The sequence below is a fragment of the Notamacropus eugenii genome, chromosome 6 (genome assembly GCF_028372415.1).
Source record: "Notamacropus eugenii isolate mMacEug1 chromosome 6, mMacEug1.pri_v2, whole genome shotgun sequence".
NCBI classification, from domain to species: domain Eukaryota; kingdom Metazoa; phylum Chordata; class Mammalia; order Diprotodontia; family Macropodidae; genus Notamacropus; species Notamacropus eugenii.
In genome coordinates, this window is record NC_092877.1 from 342,306,221 (window position 1) to 342,321,661 (window position 15,441).

Consider the following 15,441-nt stretch of genomic DNA (forward strand, 5'->3'; position numbering starts at 1 on the left):
ACTTTTGTCCTGCCACAGGACTTCAATAACTCTGGAAGACAGAGTGAGGTTGATGGTGATGGTGACTTTGTGCAGCTCTGCCTCACTTAAATCCAATTCATGAGGAAGTCAAGACATAAACAAAAAGGAAGAATACACCATTACTGCAGTCCATATGACCACTCAATCCCAGTTCTGTTCAGTGTGAACCATCACCAATGTTTAGAGTAAATCTCCCTTCTTTTCCATCTTCCCTACTATTTCCAATACTATGAGTCAGATGTTCCAATAAAATAGTTTGCCATGATAGCTTACCTCACTCTTATGCTGCCAAAGACCTTCACCATGCCACAAATATCATAACTTCATTTTCAGAAAGTATTTTCAACACCATTTGATAGCTGAAAGCATCCTGGGACAGAAGTCATCTCTGAAGCCAGTGCAGCCCTATCAATGGCTAATAGTCACGCCAAGGGAGCTGTGTCATGAACAGTCCAAGGGACAACTTTGGATGAGGAGGCCTAAACCACACCCAAGGATTCAGGTCAAAAAAGGATCTTCTCTCTCCCACCCCTTCTCTTCCACCTTAAGTTCCAGAGTAGGCTGCAGAGGGGGGTCAAATTAAACTGCTCTGACAAGCCCCAACTTGCTCATCTTGATATAACTGGGAGGCAAGACCAATTTGACATAAACACATGCTGCAATCAGTCTTGACTTTTCCCAAATGCCTCCTTTGAACCATATAATCTAGGGCAGGCTGCACAACCTGAGGCCCAAGGGCTGCTGTGCACCAAAGGAATTCTGTTGGCCCACCAAAAAAGGTAGAGGAAAAGATCCTTTGTAGGTAGAAGAAATCCTTTGGCCTGCGCAAGTGGCCCTGAGGGCTGCAGGTCATGCAGGCCTAATCTAGGCAATTGTCTGGCTTCATTTCAGTGCATTCAGATATTCTCATATCAAATACAAAATGTCCCATGTCAATAAAGTAACATTCATTTAGTCTTGCAGAACATTGATAGTTCTTGTGATGTATTCTGCATCTTTCATTTGTATCTTAAAAACGTTTTGTATCTATGATAAGCAGGGGCCTCCAAAGCAGGGGGCCCACTGGCGCAAGGCCTGCCCAAGTCTATGGGTAGAACTGGCTATGTTATTAAAATTATTGTATACACAGCCCTTAGCACACAGTAGGTGCTTGATAAATGTTTGTGGATTTGGATTCCAAATTTCATGTTGTTTTGAATCATTTTTCCATTGAAAGTTCTTATTTTACATAAAGGTCAATTTTCCATTAGAAAAATGAACTGAAAAAACTGATGTAGCTGAATTTAAAATCATAGATATTTTTAGAACACTTTAAGGTCAAATATACTTTATGTGTATTATTATACCTGACCCTCACAAAACCTATAAATGTCAGAATTCATTGAGCTTGACTATGCATATTTGTTAATAAAAGTTTTGGGGGTTTTTTTCTTTATAAATTGGAGGTGGATGAGAGAGAAAAAAATAAATACTTATTAATTGAAAAATCACATGAAAAAACCTGTGAATATTTCTACCTTCAGTCTCTTCCCTCCTCAAGTCCTCTTCCACACAGCTGACCTTGCTAAAGCATAGGACTGACTGTGTCTCTTCTCAAGAAACTTTACAAACTCCCTATTGCCTCCAGGATAAAATTAAATTCCTCTTTTTTTCTTTCAGATTTTTTTTTACAACTTGTTTCCAGTCAATCTTATCATCCTCAATGAGCATTCCTCCTCTTACTATACTTTCCAGTTCAGCTAAACTGGTTATCTCTCTGTTCCTCACACAAAGTACTCCATCTCTCACCTCAGTGTCTTTGTAATTGCTGGTCCCACATGTCTGGAATGCATTCCATCCCTACCTCCACCTCTCAGAATTCCTTTTTTCCTTCAAGATTCAGCTTAAACAACAGCTTCTAAATGGAGTTTTTCTTAACCCCTATCCCACCAACTGCTGATCTTTCATTAATTGTTATGGTTGTTCAGTTGAATCTGACTTTTTGTGAGCCCATTTGGGGTTTTCTTGACAAAGGTACTGGAGCAGTTTGCCATTTCCTTCTCCAGTTCATTTTACAGATGCAGAAACTGAAGTAAACAGGGTTAAGTGATTTCCCCAGGATCACACAAATTTGAACTCAGGTCTTCCTGACTCTGGGCTGGGAGCTCTATCCACTGTGACACCTAGTTATTCTTTATCAATTAATTAATCAATTACATTTTCTTTATTCTGTATATATTTAATTTGTTTCACATATATATATGGATATATGCACATATGCACATGTGATCTTCCTGAACAGATTTCCAAGTTCTTGATACCAGGGGTTTTATTTCTTATCTCTATATCCCTAGTGATTAGCACAGTGCCTTGTATATAGTAGGCACTCAATAAATGCTTATTGATTGAGTGCAAAGAGCAATGAATATACTTGACTTAAACTCAAAGATAAATGCAGTCACTTCATCCGAAATGGCTGCCTAAGCCTCGTGATCGACGGTGCATGGAATACATTATTGAATATAAAGGTCTATAAATACACAAGGTTTCTTTGCGGTAGAGTGTTTTCATAGGAATTGCTCAGAAATCAAAACTGAGGAGAGGGCTAAGCTCCCTGTTAAATACATCCAAGTATTGGATTAGCAGGTAAAATGAGAATCACACTTTCAATAACTCTTGAGCAAGTGTGAACAAGTGGATACATTCCCAAGGCTTTGAATGATGTAGATTTTACCACTTCCTTTTGCCATGTAATTTCATATTTTTGACATGAAAAAAATAAACCCCCAATACAAAGCATTTGCTTTTAAGCAAATCCAGTCTATTTTTACTTTGTCTTCAATGTTGTCATCCAATTTGTTGTAACTGACAACAGCCTTACTTCATTTTTCTCCTTTACCAAGATGGTACCAAACACAGGACTAACAAATTCCAATGTCATTTGATTTCATTGCATGATTGTGTTTTTGGCCATCACCTGAGTCTTACCCTTATTGCTTAAGAAAAAGAGAAAGAAAGAAAACTCAATGGAACTGCAGTAACATGAGCACTTCAGCTAATATGCCTTCATTTTTTCTTAATCCTTTCTTGAAGGAGAGGCAGTATGGTACAGTAGAAATGATTAGTAGTTAGGAAACCCAGATTCTAGTCCCAGCTCTATCACTCACTAACATGTGACCTGAGGCAAATGTCTCTACCTAAAATCATCTAATAATAAGAAAAAAACATGATGAAATGTGATGTTTTTCTTTAAAATCTGCCCCCCCAAAAAATAGAGAAGCTGAACAAGGCTTGGTACAGGGCAGGAGAGAGGAGGGTTGGAGAGCTACAGGAGACGGAAAATTCATAGATCTCACCTATAGGATTTAGAACTAAATAGAACCTCATCAGTCTTCTAGTCTAATCCCCTCATTTTACAAATGAGGAAACTGAGACTTAGAGAGATGAAGTAATTTGTCCAAAGTCATACAGTTAATGATGAGCAAGTGAGGCTTCCTGACTCCAATTCCTTTTCCCTCTCTCCACTTCCTCGTCTATAAAACAAGGTTAGGCTAAGTGACCTCTGAGATCTACCTTTCACCCCAGCTCCAATACCCTATGAGCTGGATAGAAAAGGTTCTCTAAAAGTCATTCTGGCCATTGACAGTGTCTCTGATACTTTTCAGGCCCAGGGTCACCTCGTGGTCCAATCCAAAGGAGGCTTCACTATCGTGCTGATGTTCTCTGATCCCTGTCCCCCCAGTAAGAAGGTATGCTGTTACAATAAAAAGGATCTTAGTTTACCTCCTAAATATGGTATTGTTGGGTAGAATAAATTTATCCTTTTTGGACCTCACTTTTTATCAAAAGATTCAGAAGCAGCTGATTTTTTTTTTCTTGGGCAGGCCAGAAACTGGGGGAATAGATTAAATGTAACATCTGATCTTTGGCTACTTATGAGAGGCAACTTAATGTGGAATATGGCACCCTGAACCGGGAGTCAGGAAGTCCCGAATTTGAATCCTACATTATTACCTGGGGAACTCAGGGCAAGTCATGCACCTCTTCCAATCTCGATTTCTTCATTCATAAAATAGGTAGGTTGTTTTGGGGACCAAGTGATATAATATTTATGAAATCACTTTGTAAGCCTATATAAGCCTAACTCTATACAACTAGTCCAGAAGTGGCTGAGTAATGCTGAATAAGGGATTATATTTATTTTTAAATATCTTTTTGTTGATGTCTTCTTTTAAAGGTCCCATAGTTTTCCCCAGTATCCCTCCCTTCCCTGTTCTAAAGAAAAAAATTTATGTGTAAATAAATAATTGAATTTAAATGAATAAAATGAAATACATTTAAATAAATAAACATATTTAAAATTATCCCTACAGAGGTCAGAGATGATTGTCGCTCCCTTCAGGAATAGAAGAAAGAGGTGTGGGTTGTTGTTCTTCTTGATATTTTCCCCTCTCTCGATGGAATCCAATTTATGTGTTTGGCTCAACTGGCTTTTGTATAATTGATTTCAGATTGTTAAAGGATCCCCCAAGGCCGCAACCCAACACCTGTTGAAAATTTTCTACCAGCTTCAACCATCTCATTACAAAATGAGTGCAGGGGTGGTTCAGTGAAAGGAACACTTGATTGGAATCCGGCAATCTGGGTCCAAATTCTGTTTCTGTTATCACTATATATGACCTTTAACAATTCACTGAATCTCTTTGGCCCCTCAAGGCCCTCACCTTGGATGAGGTGGTCTTTGAGATCCTTTCCTCCTCTAGGGCTATGATACAATGATACATTGATCCTAGGCTCTTATTTGGGATAAGAGAACCCTTCAATGCTTTGGGTACATTTAATGCTTGCCTGATTAAGGTACCCCCTTTCCATAAATATTGGGAGGCCCCAGAGTTCTTGACAGCTGTTATAAGCATAGGAAAGGAGTCATATAATATTTCTGTTGGAGCTGAGGGTCCATGTTTTAGAGTAACACACAAACACACACACGCACACGCGCGCGCACACACACACACACACACACACACACACAGATACAGCCTTGAGCTAATCCCAGTAGCCTTAGGCACACTCTATCTCAAATTGCCTCTTTATGAATTGACATCTAGGCAGCTGCAATCATCTTGCAGTTGAAGCCTGTTCAGTGACTATCTACCTTTGGCACTGAAGAGAAACCCTTTACAAAGTGTTCCAATGGCTGACGGGCCCATGGTAATGCTTGTTAGCGTCTTGCTCTGGTACACAGAAAAATTGATTCTTTTAAGAGGCCAAATTATTTTTGTATTTGTTCCCTTTCAGGCAGAGTAACTCCTTTCTTTTCCCTGGTCAGTTCCTTCACAGAGGCCTCGTTGAGAAAAGCCACTCAGTCTCATTGTTGGTTGCAAATGTGCCAGGCAGAGACAGTGGACTCTTATTAAAGTTTAATTCTTCACGAGAAAGTCATCTGAGTGTGACCTATTGTGATATGCGAAGTGCTTTCCATATGAAGTATGAGGAGCTGTCAGACTCTTTAATTTGCTAAAGTAGCGCATGTGGAGGCTACTGGGTAATTTGTATTGAACTTAAAGCACTGGCTGCCTTTTTAGTCTGGACAGAATGTTCTCTCATCTTCTGGGAGATCTTGCAAATCTCCCAATGCATTTAGCCCTATTCTCCAACATCTCCAGCTTGAGAGGGAAGGTCCTGAGACGTAGAACTCAAAGGATAGATATTTTCTTGTAGTAGTGAAGGGATTTATGAAGTGGTGGTTCAGTGACCAAAGGGAGAATTCAGCACCTCTCAAGTTTTTACCCACCTAACTCTTAGCAGGTTCTCTCAGGTTGTAAGCTTTACCAGCTAGGGTGAGGAGGAGAGAGTTGCCTTCAGTTTCTGCATTTTCCTGATTGTTCCTAAAATGGTTTTAAGAGAATACAAGTCTTCTCCTTGAAAGCAGAACATGAGTGAAAGATCGGTTTATGAGAAGGGATTGGTTAAGATACACTATATAATCAATCAGTCTCGAAGCATTTATATATCTATCTAGTACATGCCAACAATTGCAAGAAGTCCTAGAGATAGAATTCCCTGTCCTCAAAGAGCTTATATGCTACTAGGGTTAAGGACTACTACAACATGTTTATGGAAAAGTACAGATAGCTCATAAACAAAATGAATACAAAGTGATTTTGGTGGAGGTAAAAAGGTCACCAACAACTTGGGAAATCAAATTTGAAGGAGATGGTGCTGCAGCTGAGCCTTGAAGGAAGCCAGTGGTTCCAATAGTTAGAACAAAAAATTTCACAGTAAGGAAAAAAAACTAATGGGGAAAAGAAGGAAGGGAGCTTAGAAATACTAGATCTCAAATTATACTACAAAGCAGAAATCATCAAAAACAATTTAGTACTGGTTAAAACATAGAGAGGTCTATCAATGGAATAGATTAGATATACAACAGACAGAGGTAAATTAACCTAATAGTGTTCAATAACCCTAAAAAGCTCAAGTGCTAGGGTAACAAAAATTGCTGAGAAAACTAGACAGCAGTTCCGTAAAATACATATAGCAAATATCTTATATCATATATCAAGATAAACTTCGAATGGATACCCGACCTACACGTAAAAGATCAAATCATAAGTCAGAGGAACAAGGAAGAAATTACCTTTCAGATGCATGGATAGGGGAAGAATTCATTAACAAACAAGGAATAGACAAAGAAGATCACAAAAGATAAAACAGACAGTTTTGATTAAACTATAAAAGGTTTTGCACAAAAAAATCCAATGCAGAGAATGTGAGAAGTAAAACAGTTAATAGGGGAAAAATATTTGAGGCAAGTTTTCTAATGACAATCTCATGAGTAGCGGATTCATATTTACAGAAAACATAAACCAATCTAAAATCGATAAATTGTCAAACAAGCATTTTGCAAAGTGAAGAGATCCAAGCTATTTCTAGCCTTATGAAAAATGCTACAAATCACTAATAATTAGAGAAATTCAAATTAAAGCAGCCTTGATGTTGTACCTCACACCCACCATATTGGCAGAATTGGCAAAAAAGGAAAATAGTAGCTTTTTAAGGGGCTATTGGGAAATAGCCACATTGCTGTATTGTTGTTGATGGAGCTCTGAATTGATACAACCATTCTGGGGAGTAATTTTCATCATTGACCAAAGCGTTAATAACTTATCCATAGTCTTTACCCACAGCAATGATACTACTAGACCTCCACCCAGAGGAGATCAGAGAAAGAGGAAAAGGATGAAAATATTTATGGCAGCTCCTTTTGTAGTGGAAATTAAGTGGGGTGCCCATCAATTGCGGAACAACTGAAAAAATATAGTGTAGGAGTGTAATGGAACACTACTATGCTATAAAAAAATGAAGAAAGAGAGAAACCTGGGAATACTTGTATGGATGAATACAGAGTAAAGTGAGAGGAACCACTAAAAATAATTGACAGTACTATCTCAATTTGGAAAAAGAATTTTGAAAGGTTTATTGAAAACTTTGATTGATACAATAATTTATCAGGATTCCAAAAGACTGATGATGAAGAATGCTACCCATCTCCTGAGAGAAGTGATGGACTTAAAAGCAAAATGAGATGAATTTTTGAAAATGAATATAGGAATTTTGTGTGACTATGATATTTGGTTATAAAGATTTCATTTATCTTGGGGTGGGGAAATGTGGGAAGGAGGAAAAAAGCCTAAATCTTCAATGCTAGATAAAACAAAATTTCATTTAAAAATTTTAAAAATTAACTTCTATATAAAGCTGTTATTTAAAAAAAGAAAGAAAGACAGAGTTTCAAAAGAGAAGTAAAATTTTAAATAAGAGTCATGTAGAAAACTCAAGTGGCCATAGACCTAAAGTCAACCATCAGGATGTATACAGAGGGGAAGGATGAGATAGCACCTTCTTAAGGATGACAGCTGGCATTGCTATTTGGTGATTCTCTGCTATGACCTTAGGTTTACAGCCCTGACAACAGTGGGCTAGATCAAAGCTAGTATATGGCCTATAGTCATTCACTCAATAACCACAATGAGTTTTCATCCATCATGATCTGGACAAGTATGCTTCTTGGCCAATAAGCATGTGGTCTTATTGTACAGGGCATGAATCTCCCAAGCCTATTTCTTTGATTTGGATCAGCTATTGTGGCTGAGATTAACATGAAAAACCTATTTAAAACAAAGTTATTGGGATGGGAGAAGGAAGTATGAGGTTTTTATTGTTATTTTTTCTATAAGTCTCTTTTGAAAAGTATCTTAAAGCCCACAGCCATCAACAGCACCCAGGCCAGCTGCTTGTGGGTTACATGATACTGTATCTCTGGGTTTGTTCTGGTATAGGTGTGGTGAGGTAGAAAGAAGAAAACTGACAAAAAGGAACGCACATCTTTCTATTCTCAACAACACTCTTTTTGTAAAACTTTCCCATGACAGAAAATGTAGTCAACGAATAAAATTCAAAGCAAAGAATATGGATTAATATTTTGTTTAGTACCCAGCTAAAACCCCAAATGGGGTCACAAAGCATCAGACATGACTGAACAACAACAAAGAGTAGCCTTGTGGTCCAAAGCAAAATGAGAGATAAAGGAAATTATGTGGAAGGTTCTGGTCCAAAATTAGGGAGTTCATCCTGAAACTGAGAGGCTCATTAGATCATAGATTTAGAGCTAGAATGGACTGCTGTGGTCTTGAAAGCCTCTGGCTTTTGGGTGTGTGTGTGGTGTAGGTCACTGACGTCTCTGTTCAACAGGATGTCTTCCCCCTGGCCTGATAATCCTCTCCAGCATCTTCTTCAAAATATCCCCATATTTGAATTTTCTGTGTCTAGAAAAATTCAGTTTCTCAGATTAATCAATCAATAAATGATAATTAAGCACCTACCATTAAGCACATATACAGGCACTGTGCTGAGTACTGGAAATACAAAAAAGAGTCAGAAGACAGTCCCTACCTTCTAGGAACTTACAATCTAATAAGGGAAAATGAGTGGTGAGCCTCCACTAAATAGATCAGAGACAAATGGAGCAGTGGAATAAACAAGACTGGTGTCTATTTTTCTATAGATATATGAGCAATATGCTAAGAGACAACTGGAAGATATGATCGACCTAAGTACAAGTGTTGTAGTGACCATGGGACAGGGGAAGGCTCAAGGGTCGAATGACTCAGTAGCTGTCTTCAAGTATTTAAGAGCTACTATATAAAAGAGGGATTAGAAGCACCCTGCTGAGTTAGAAATGGGCAGAATTAGGAAAGGGGAAGCTCCCTGACAATCAGAGTTAGCCAATACTGGCATGGGCTTCTTCTGGAAGTAGAGGGCTCAGTCATCAAGCAAAGACTGGATGCCAACCTATTGAGTATGTTATATGAGAAATTGTCATTTGTGTATAGATTGGACTCAGTGGTCAAAGAAATTCCTTCCAACTCTGAAATTCTGGGATTCTTTGATTCTGTAAAGTGTGAGTCAACAGCCCCAGAGAGAAGCCCAAACCACTGATGTTTTTTCTAAATTGCATTAATAGATTCATAGAGTCCAGAAAAATAGTAGTCATAGTTAGTAGTTGTGGTGATGGTGGTGATGGTGGTGGTGGTGGTGGTAGTAGTAGCAGTAGTAGTAGTAGTAGTAGTAGTAGTAGTAGTAGTAGTAGTAGTAGTAGTAGTAGTAATAGTAGTAGTAGTAGTAATGATTGTGATAATAATATGGCTTACCTCAAAACTTCAATGATGTGTTTTCACCAATGGGTCCTTCCTCTATCATTGTAAACTATACCAGAGCTATGTCTCAGCAGACAGTCTTCATCAGTCACTTTGCTAAAAAAAATCGTTACACTGATATTGATGTGGTAATGAGCCACTTAGATGGTTTGATCCTTGGTGACAGGTATATAGCCTTTCGCCACACCCATACTTGAAACCTTTTCAGTTGGTAGGACCTACAAGCCTTTGCCTTTGTCTGGCATGATCTTCAGTTAGCCAGTGTTCCTTCCATGCCATGATGAGGCATCAAAGGAAAATATTAGTGCAAGACAAATAATGGCAATGATTATAATTATCGGGGATGGCAGTTCTGCTCTCCTCTGCTCAGACCACACTTGGAATATTGTGTTCTGTTCTGGGTGCCATACTGATTCTCCCCCTTCCACCTACTAGATTGTGAGTTCCTTGAGGTCAGGGGATAATTTTTGTCCTTTTTGTATTACCTGTACTTAGCTCGGCACATAGTAGATGCTTAAAAGTAATAATAAATAATAGCTATGATGAGCATTATAACTAACCTTTTTATAGCACTTACCATGGTCCAGGCAGTATGCTAAATGTTTTATCATTATTATTCATTTGATCCTCATAACAACCCTGGGAGACAGGTACTATTATAATCTCCATTTTGTAGCTGAGGAAACTGAAACAAATGGAAGTTAAGTGACTTGCCCAGGGTCACACAGCTAGTGAATGTCTGAGGCTGGATTTGAACTCAGGTTTCCCAACTCCAGGCCCAACTGCCTCATAAATGAATGCTTGTTGATTTGACTTGGACCTTGACTAACTGAAGTGTGTACAAAGGAGAGCTATCAGAATGGTGAGAGGACTGGAGACCATGCAATATGAAGATCTCCTGAAGGAATTGAGGAAGTTTAGCCTGAAGAAGAGAAGATTCCGAGAGAACTACCTCCAAGGATCTGAAGACCTGTCATGTGGAAGAGGGATTAGCTTGTACTTCTTGGCCCCAGAGGGAAGAATTAGGAGTAATGGGTGGAGGCTGCAGAGAGGCAAATTTAGACTTGAAAAGCTCCACCAATTCAAGGTATCCCAAAGTGGCATGGGCTGCCTCCGGATATCATGGGCTCCCTCTCACTTGCTCTTGCCAAACAGAGACTGAATGGCAAGCTACTCTGAGCTCAATCATCGTTGACTTTGACATTGTATCTTCATTAGACATGATAATAACTGATATTTAGGCAGCACTTCAAAATTAGAAAAGCACTTTACATGTCTCATCTCAACAACTCTGTGCAAAGAGTACTATAGGTTTTATTACTGTCATTGTACAAATGAGGAAACCAAGGATCCTTAAAAATTGAATGAGTACTATAAGGTCACATAGCTAGTAAGTGTCAAAGGTGGAACTTAAATCCAGCTTTTCTTGACTTCAAGTCCAGTTACTTTAGACATCATATTGACTCTCCTTTGTGAAGGTGGGCACAGAACAGCAAAAACTATCTTGGAAAATACAGTGTGGGACCAAGAAACCAAAATGGCTAAAGGTTTGTTAAATACTTAGAAGCCTCACACACAGGATGTACTGGCGCCAACTCAAACCACTGCTGGAGAGTTGATTGTTAAATTTTCAATGGGAGTACCTACAACTCTGAAATTATCCAGTTACAAGTCAGGGATTTTTTTCTTCTTGTTTTGTTTATTGTGTAGTTAAAGTGTTGGAGAAAATGTTGATAATGTAAATTAAACTTAAAAGTGTATCAAATATACAGCGCCCCCCCCCCCCAAGTGGATTCTTAGTAGCACATCCCTGCTCGTAATTGTATGTTGTGGATACTACAAAGTATAAACAAGAGACTCAAAGTCACTGTATTGACAAACACTAAATAACATTTAAAAAAAAAAAAGAAATTGCCTGTATCTTAATCCAGAAGAAACAATTGGTTATTGACATAGAAGTTATCCCAGAATCAGCACCATCAACTGGTTAGGGCAAAGGTGGGAGTGAATATCAAATTAGAAGAAAGAGTAAAATTGAGAAGACACTCCTTTAGCAAACTGTCAAGTCAGGGAAAAAAATGAGAAAAGGAACTAAAGTAAAGGACTATTATGAAAATATTTATAGCAGCTCTTTTTGTGGTGGCAAAGAACTGGAAACTAAGGGGATGCCCATCAATTTGGGAAAGGCTGAACAAATTATGGTACAGGAATGTAATGGGATACTAGTACTATGCAGTACTCTAAGAAATGATGAGGGGATATGTGATAGGAACAATGTCCTAATCCCTCCCTCAAGCAATTTAGGCTAATTTTTCCTTTAAAGGTATTGAAACCATCGTCAATTCTTGGTTGGATCAGATGACTAAAGGTTCAGGCTATTGACCTCACTTCCTCATTAACGTCGTACAGAGCAGTCAAAGGGAGCTTCCAGACTCCTCTCTGCTGCTTGGCTGGCGGATCATGAAGGACATGAGAAGCTTGGGAACCTTCCTCAGCTGAATCAATTCAAGATGTCCTCAAAGCCTGTTCTTGTGGAATACTCCTCTCCTATTGTGGCTCAGTAAATCTTTTTTTTTTTTTTTTTTATCTGTTGAATGATCCACAAGAATGGCATTTCGTTCCAAAAACTTTTTTGGAAGTAAATGACTATCACAATTTCTCAGACAGCTTTACTGCAAATTATTCACAGCAATGAAGAGACTGAAAGAAGCTGGCTCAGTCAGCCAATATTTCATCTCCTTTTGAAGATAATATTTAAATGCCAAGGACAACATCGATTTGGAGTATAGACTCTTATTTATAGAGCATTATGGAAGCATGCAGCAGAATATTATGAGCAGTATCATCTCACAAAACAATAAAAAAAAAAATAATTTAAGGGCAAATGAGCCTGTAGAGCGCTTAGCATAACCTCTAGCTATTATCACTTTATCCTATGAGTCAACCAGGTCACTCCAAGAGCATTAAAGATGTGAGCACAATAGTTATGCAAAGAACAGATCTTTGGGTATTTCTATAGTCATCCATGCTCATCAGCACTGAGAGCAGAACCTCTACCCATGTAGAAACTCTATTATCTCAGCAGTTTGGAAGGAAGGTTTATAAAGGCACTTTGAAGGATAAAGTAAGGGAAAGCATCAGGTTCTAACTAAATATAGAAGAATTCTGTGACAAAACTTGAGAGGTGAAAAAAATTTGTAGATACTCAGGGAGACATTTTCTTTCTTTTGTTTTTAAATTAATAATTTGTGTTAAAAATATTTTATTGTTTTAATCATCTAAGATCTGCTTTCTTGCCCTCCCCTCCTTAACTGAGAGTACAAGATAAACAAAACTCATTACACACATATAAAATCAATCAAAACAAATTTCCATGTTGGTCATATCAAGAAGAAAATTATCTCATTCTGCAATGAGTCCGCCTCTCAGAAGATGGGTAGCGTGTTTCATCATTAGTGCTCTGGATTCCTGTTTGGTCATTATGCTGATTAGAATTAAGAACAGAAATATTCCATCATATTTATGTACCATAACTTGTTCATCTATCTGCCAATCTATGGGCTCCCTACCAGATTCTCATTCTTTTAAGCCTCAAAAAGGAACTATAAATATTTTTGTACATCCTTAAATTTTTTTTTTGCTTAGAGCTAATCCCGTCCCTGATCTGTATTGTCTCTAATTCCCTTTCCTCTTCTCCCCTTCTCTCTAATTTCACTGTTGAGTGATGTGTGTTTCTGTAATATATAACTATGTGTATATTTATTCTTTCTTCTTTTGACCAGTTCAGATGAGAGTGAGTTCAAGTGTCAACTGTTAGCTTCTTCCCTGTCCCCTGCTTCTTCTTTAAAGATATCTACTTGTATATACAGATTTTGTGAGATAACTTTCCCTAACCTTTTATCTCCACCTCCCAACCTAAAATATATTCCACTTTCCCTCTCTTTTCATTCTTTTCTTAAAGTCTTAATACCATCAAGACATAACAGAACCACTCTCAGGCCTTGTTTAATTGGACTTTCTTTATGAAACATGATGATATTAGGGTTCAAAGAGGATACATGTATCATCTCCCCATGCTTAAATGTAAACAGTTTATCGTTGATTAGTCCTTTATGATTGTTCAAACATGTTTGCTGTTTTATGTTTCTCTTCACTCCTGTGTTTGAACTTTAAAGTTTCTCTGAGGCTCTGGTCTTTTTATCAGGAATGGTTGGAAGTTCTCTATTTCTTTAAATAGAGAACTATTTTTTCCCCTTGTAGCATTATACTCAGTTTTACTGGGTAAGCTATTCTTGGCTGTAAACCCATAACTTTTGCCTTTTGGAATATCATATTCCAAGCTCTCTGCTCCTTTATAATGGTGGTTGCTAAATTGTGTGTGATCCTGACTATGCCTCCTTGGCATTTAAAATTCTTTCTTTCCGGCTGCTTCTGGCACTTTTCCGTTGACTCTGAAGCTCTGGATTTTAGCTATGCTTTTCCTAGGAGTTTACTTTGTGGAATTTCTTTTAGGTGGTGACCAGTGTATTTTTTCTATTTCTTCTTTGAGATGTGGTTCTAAGAGATCAGGGCAATTTTAAGATTTCTTGAAATGTGATGTCTAGGCTCTTTTTTTATCATGGCATTTAGATAGCTCAATGATTCTCACTTTTTTTCTTTTTGATCTCTTTTCCAAAGCTTTTTTTTTTTTTTTTTTTTTGCTATGAGATACCTTACATTTTCTTCAATTTTTCTCCATGCTTTTGGTTTTGTTTTAATATTTCTTGTTGCCTCACAGAGTCCTTGACTTCTAGTTGGTCCATTCTGATTTTCAGGAAGTTTGTTGCTAGGCAAGATTTTAAAAACTCTTATGCCAAGCTGTTAGTTCCCTTTCTAATTCTTTCTCCCATAGTTCTCATTTCTCTTCCATTTCTTCCTTCAAGTGCTCTCAAATTATAAAAATATTTTTAATTTTTTTGACTTTTTAATTTTAACTTTTACATTTATTTTTTTGCTTCATCTCTTCCAGGAATTTAGTTGAATGTGTGCCTAAGGTGTATTTTTCTCTGAGACAAAACATGTAGATATTTTGGAGTCCCTCTCTTCTTTTGCACTTGTACCTTGTGCATCTCTGGTACCAAAATAGCTCATTATGGTGAGGTTCTTTTGTTTGCCCATTCCTCTAGCCTACATTCTGATTTTGAATGTGATGTTAAGGCTGAGCTCTATGGCATTTATGAAAGGAAGGTCTAGGCTGCTCATATTGCTTTTTCTTGGGGTATTGAGTGTTGTTTTATTCTAGGATCTCAAGACAAGTTGAGGACCTTGCTCCTAAAGGGCTCTGATCCAAAGCAAAGTCTGATTACTGCCTACCCCACCCCACTCCCAGCCTAAACTCTGGAAGTCCCTGACCTAAGTTTGGGTTGAGTCTAGGTAGGAGTAAACTTCTGATGAATTCTGTTCATATCATCAATTTGAAGGCTCTGTTGGTTCAGAGTGGTAGAATTATAGGCTTCCCTTTGGTCTGGGATTCCTTCCTTGATTCTTCTTCAGGCTGGGTTAGATGCTAGAAGTGAGACCCTGCTCTGAGCTGGGCTCTGAATCCAAACTCACTGCTGCTGGCTTCTTAACTTGCTCATTTTATTGGACACTTCCCAAGGCCTCTGGTTTAGAAAGCTCCCTATCCATATTCCCCTCTCACTCTGCCCTGAATCTATACTCAGAGCAGAAGGCTGCTGAAGCC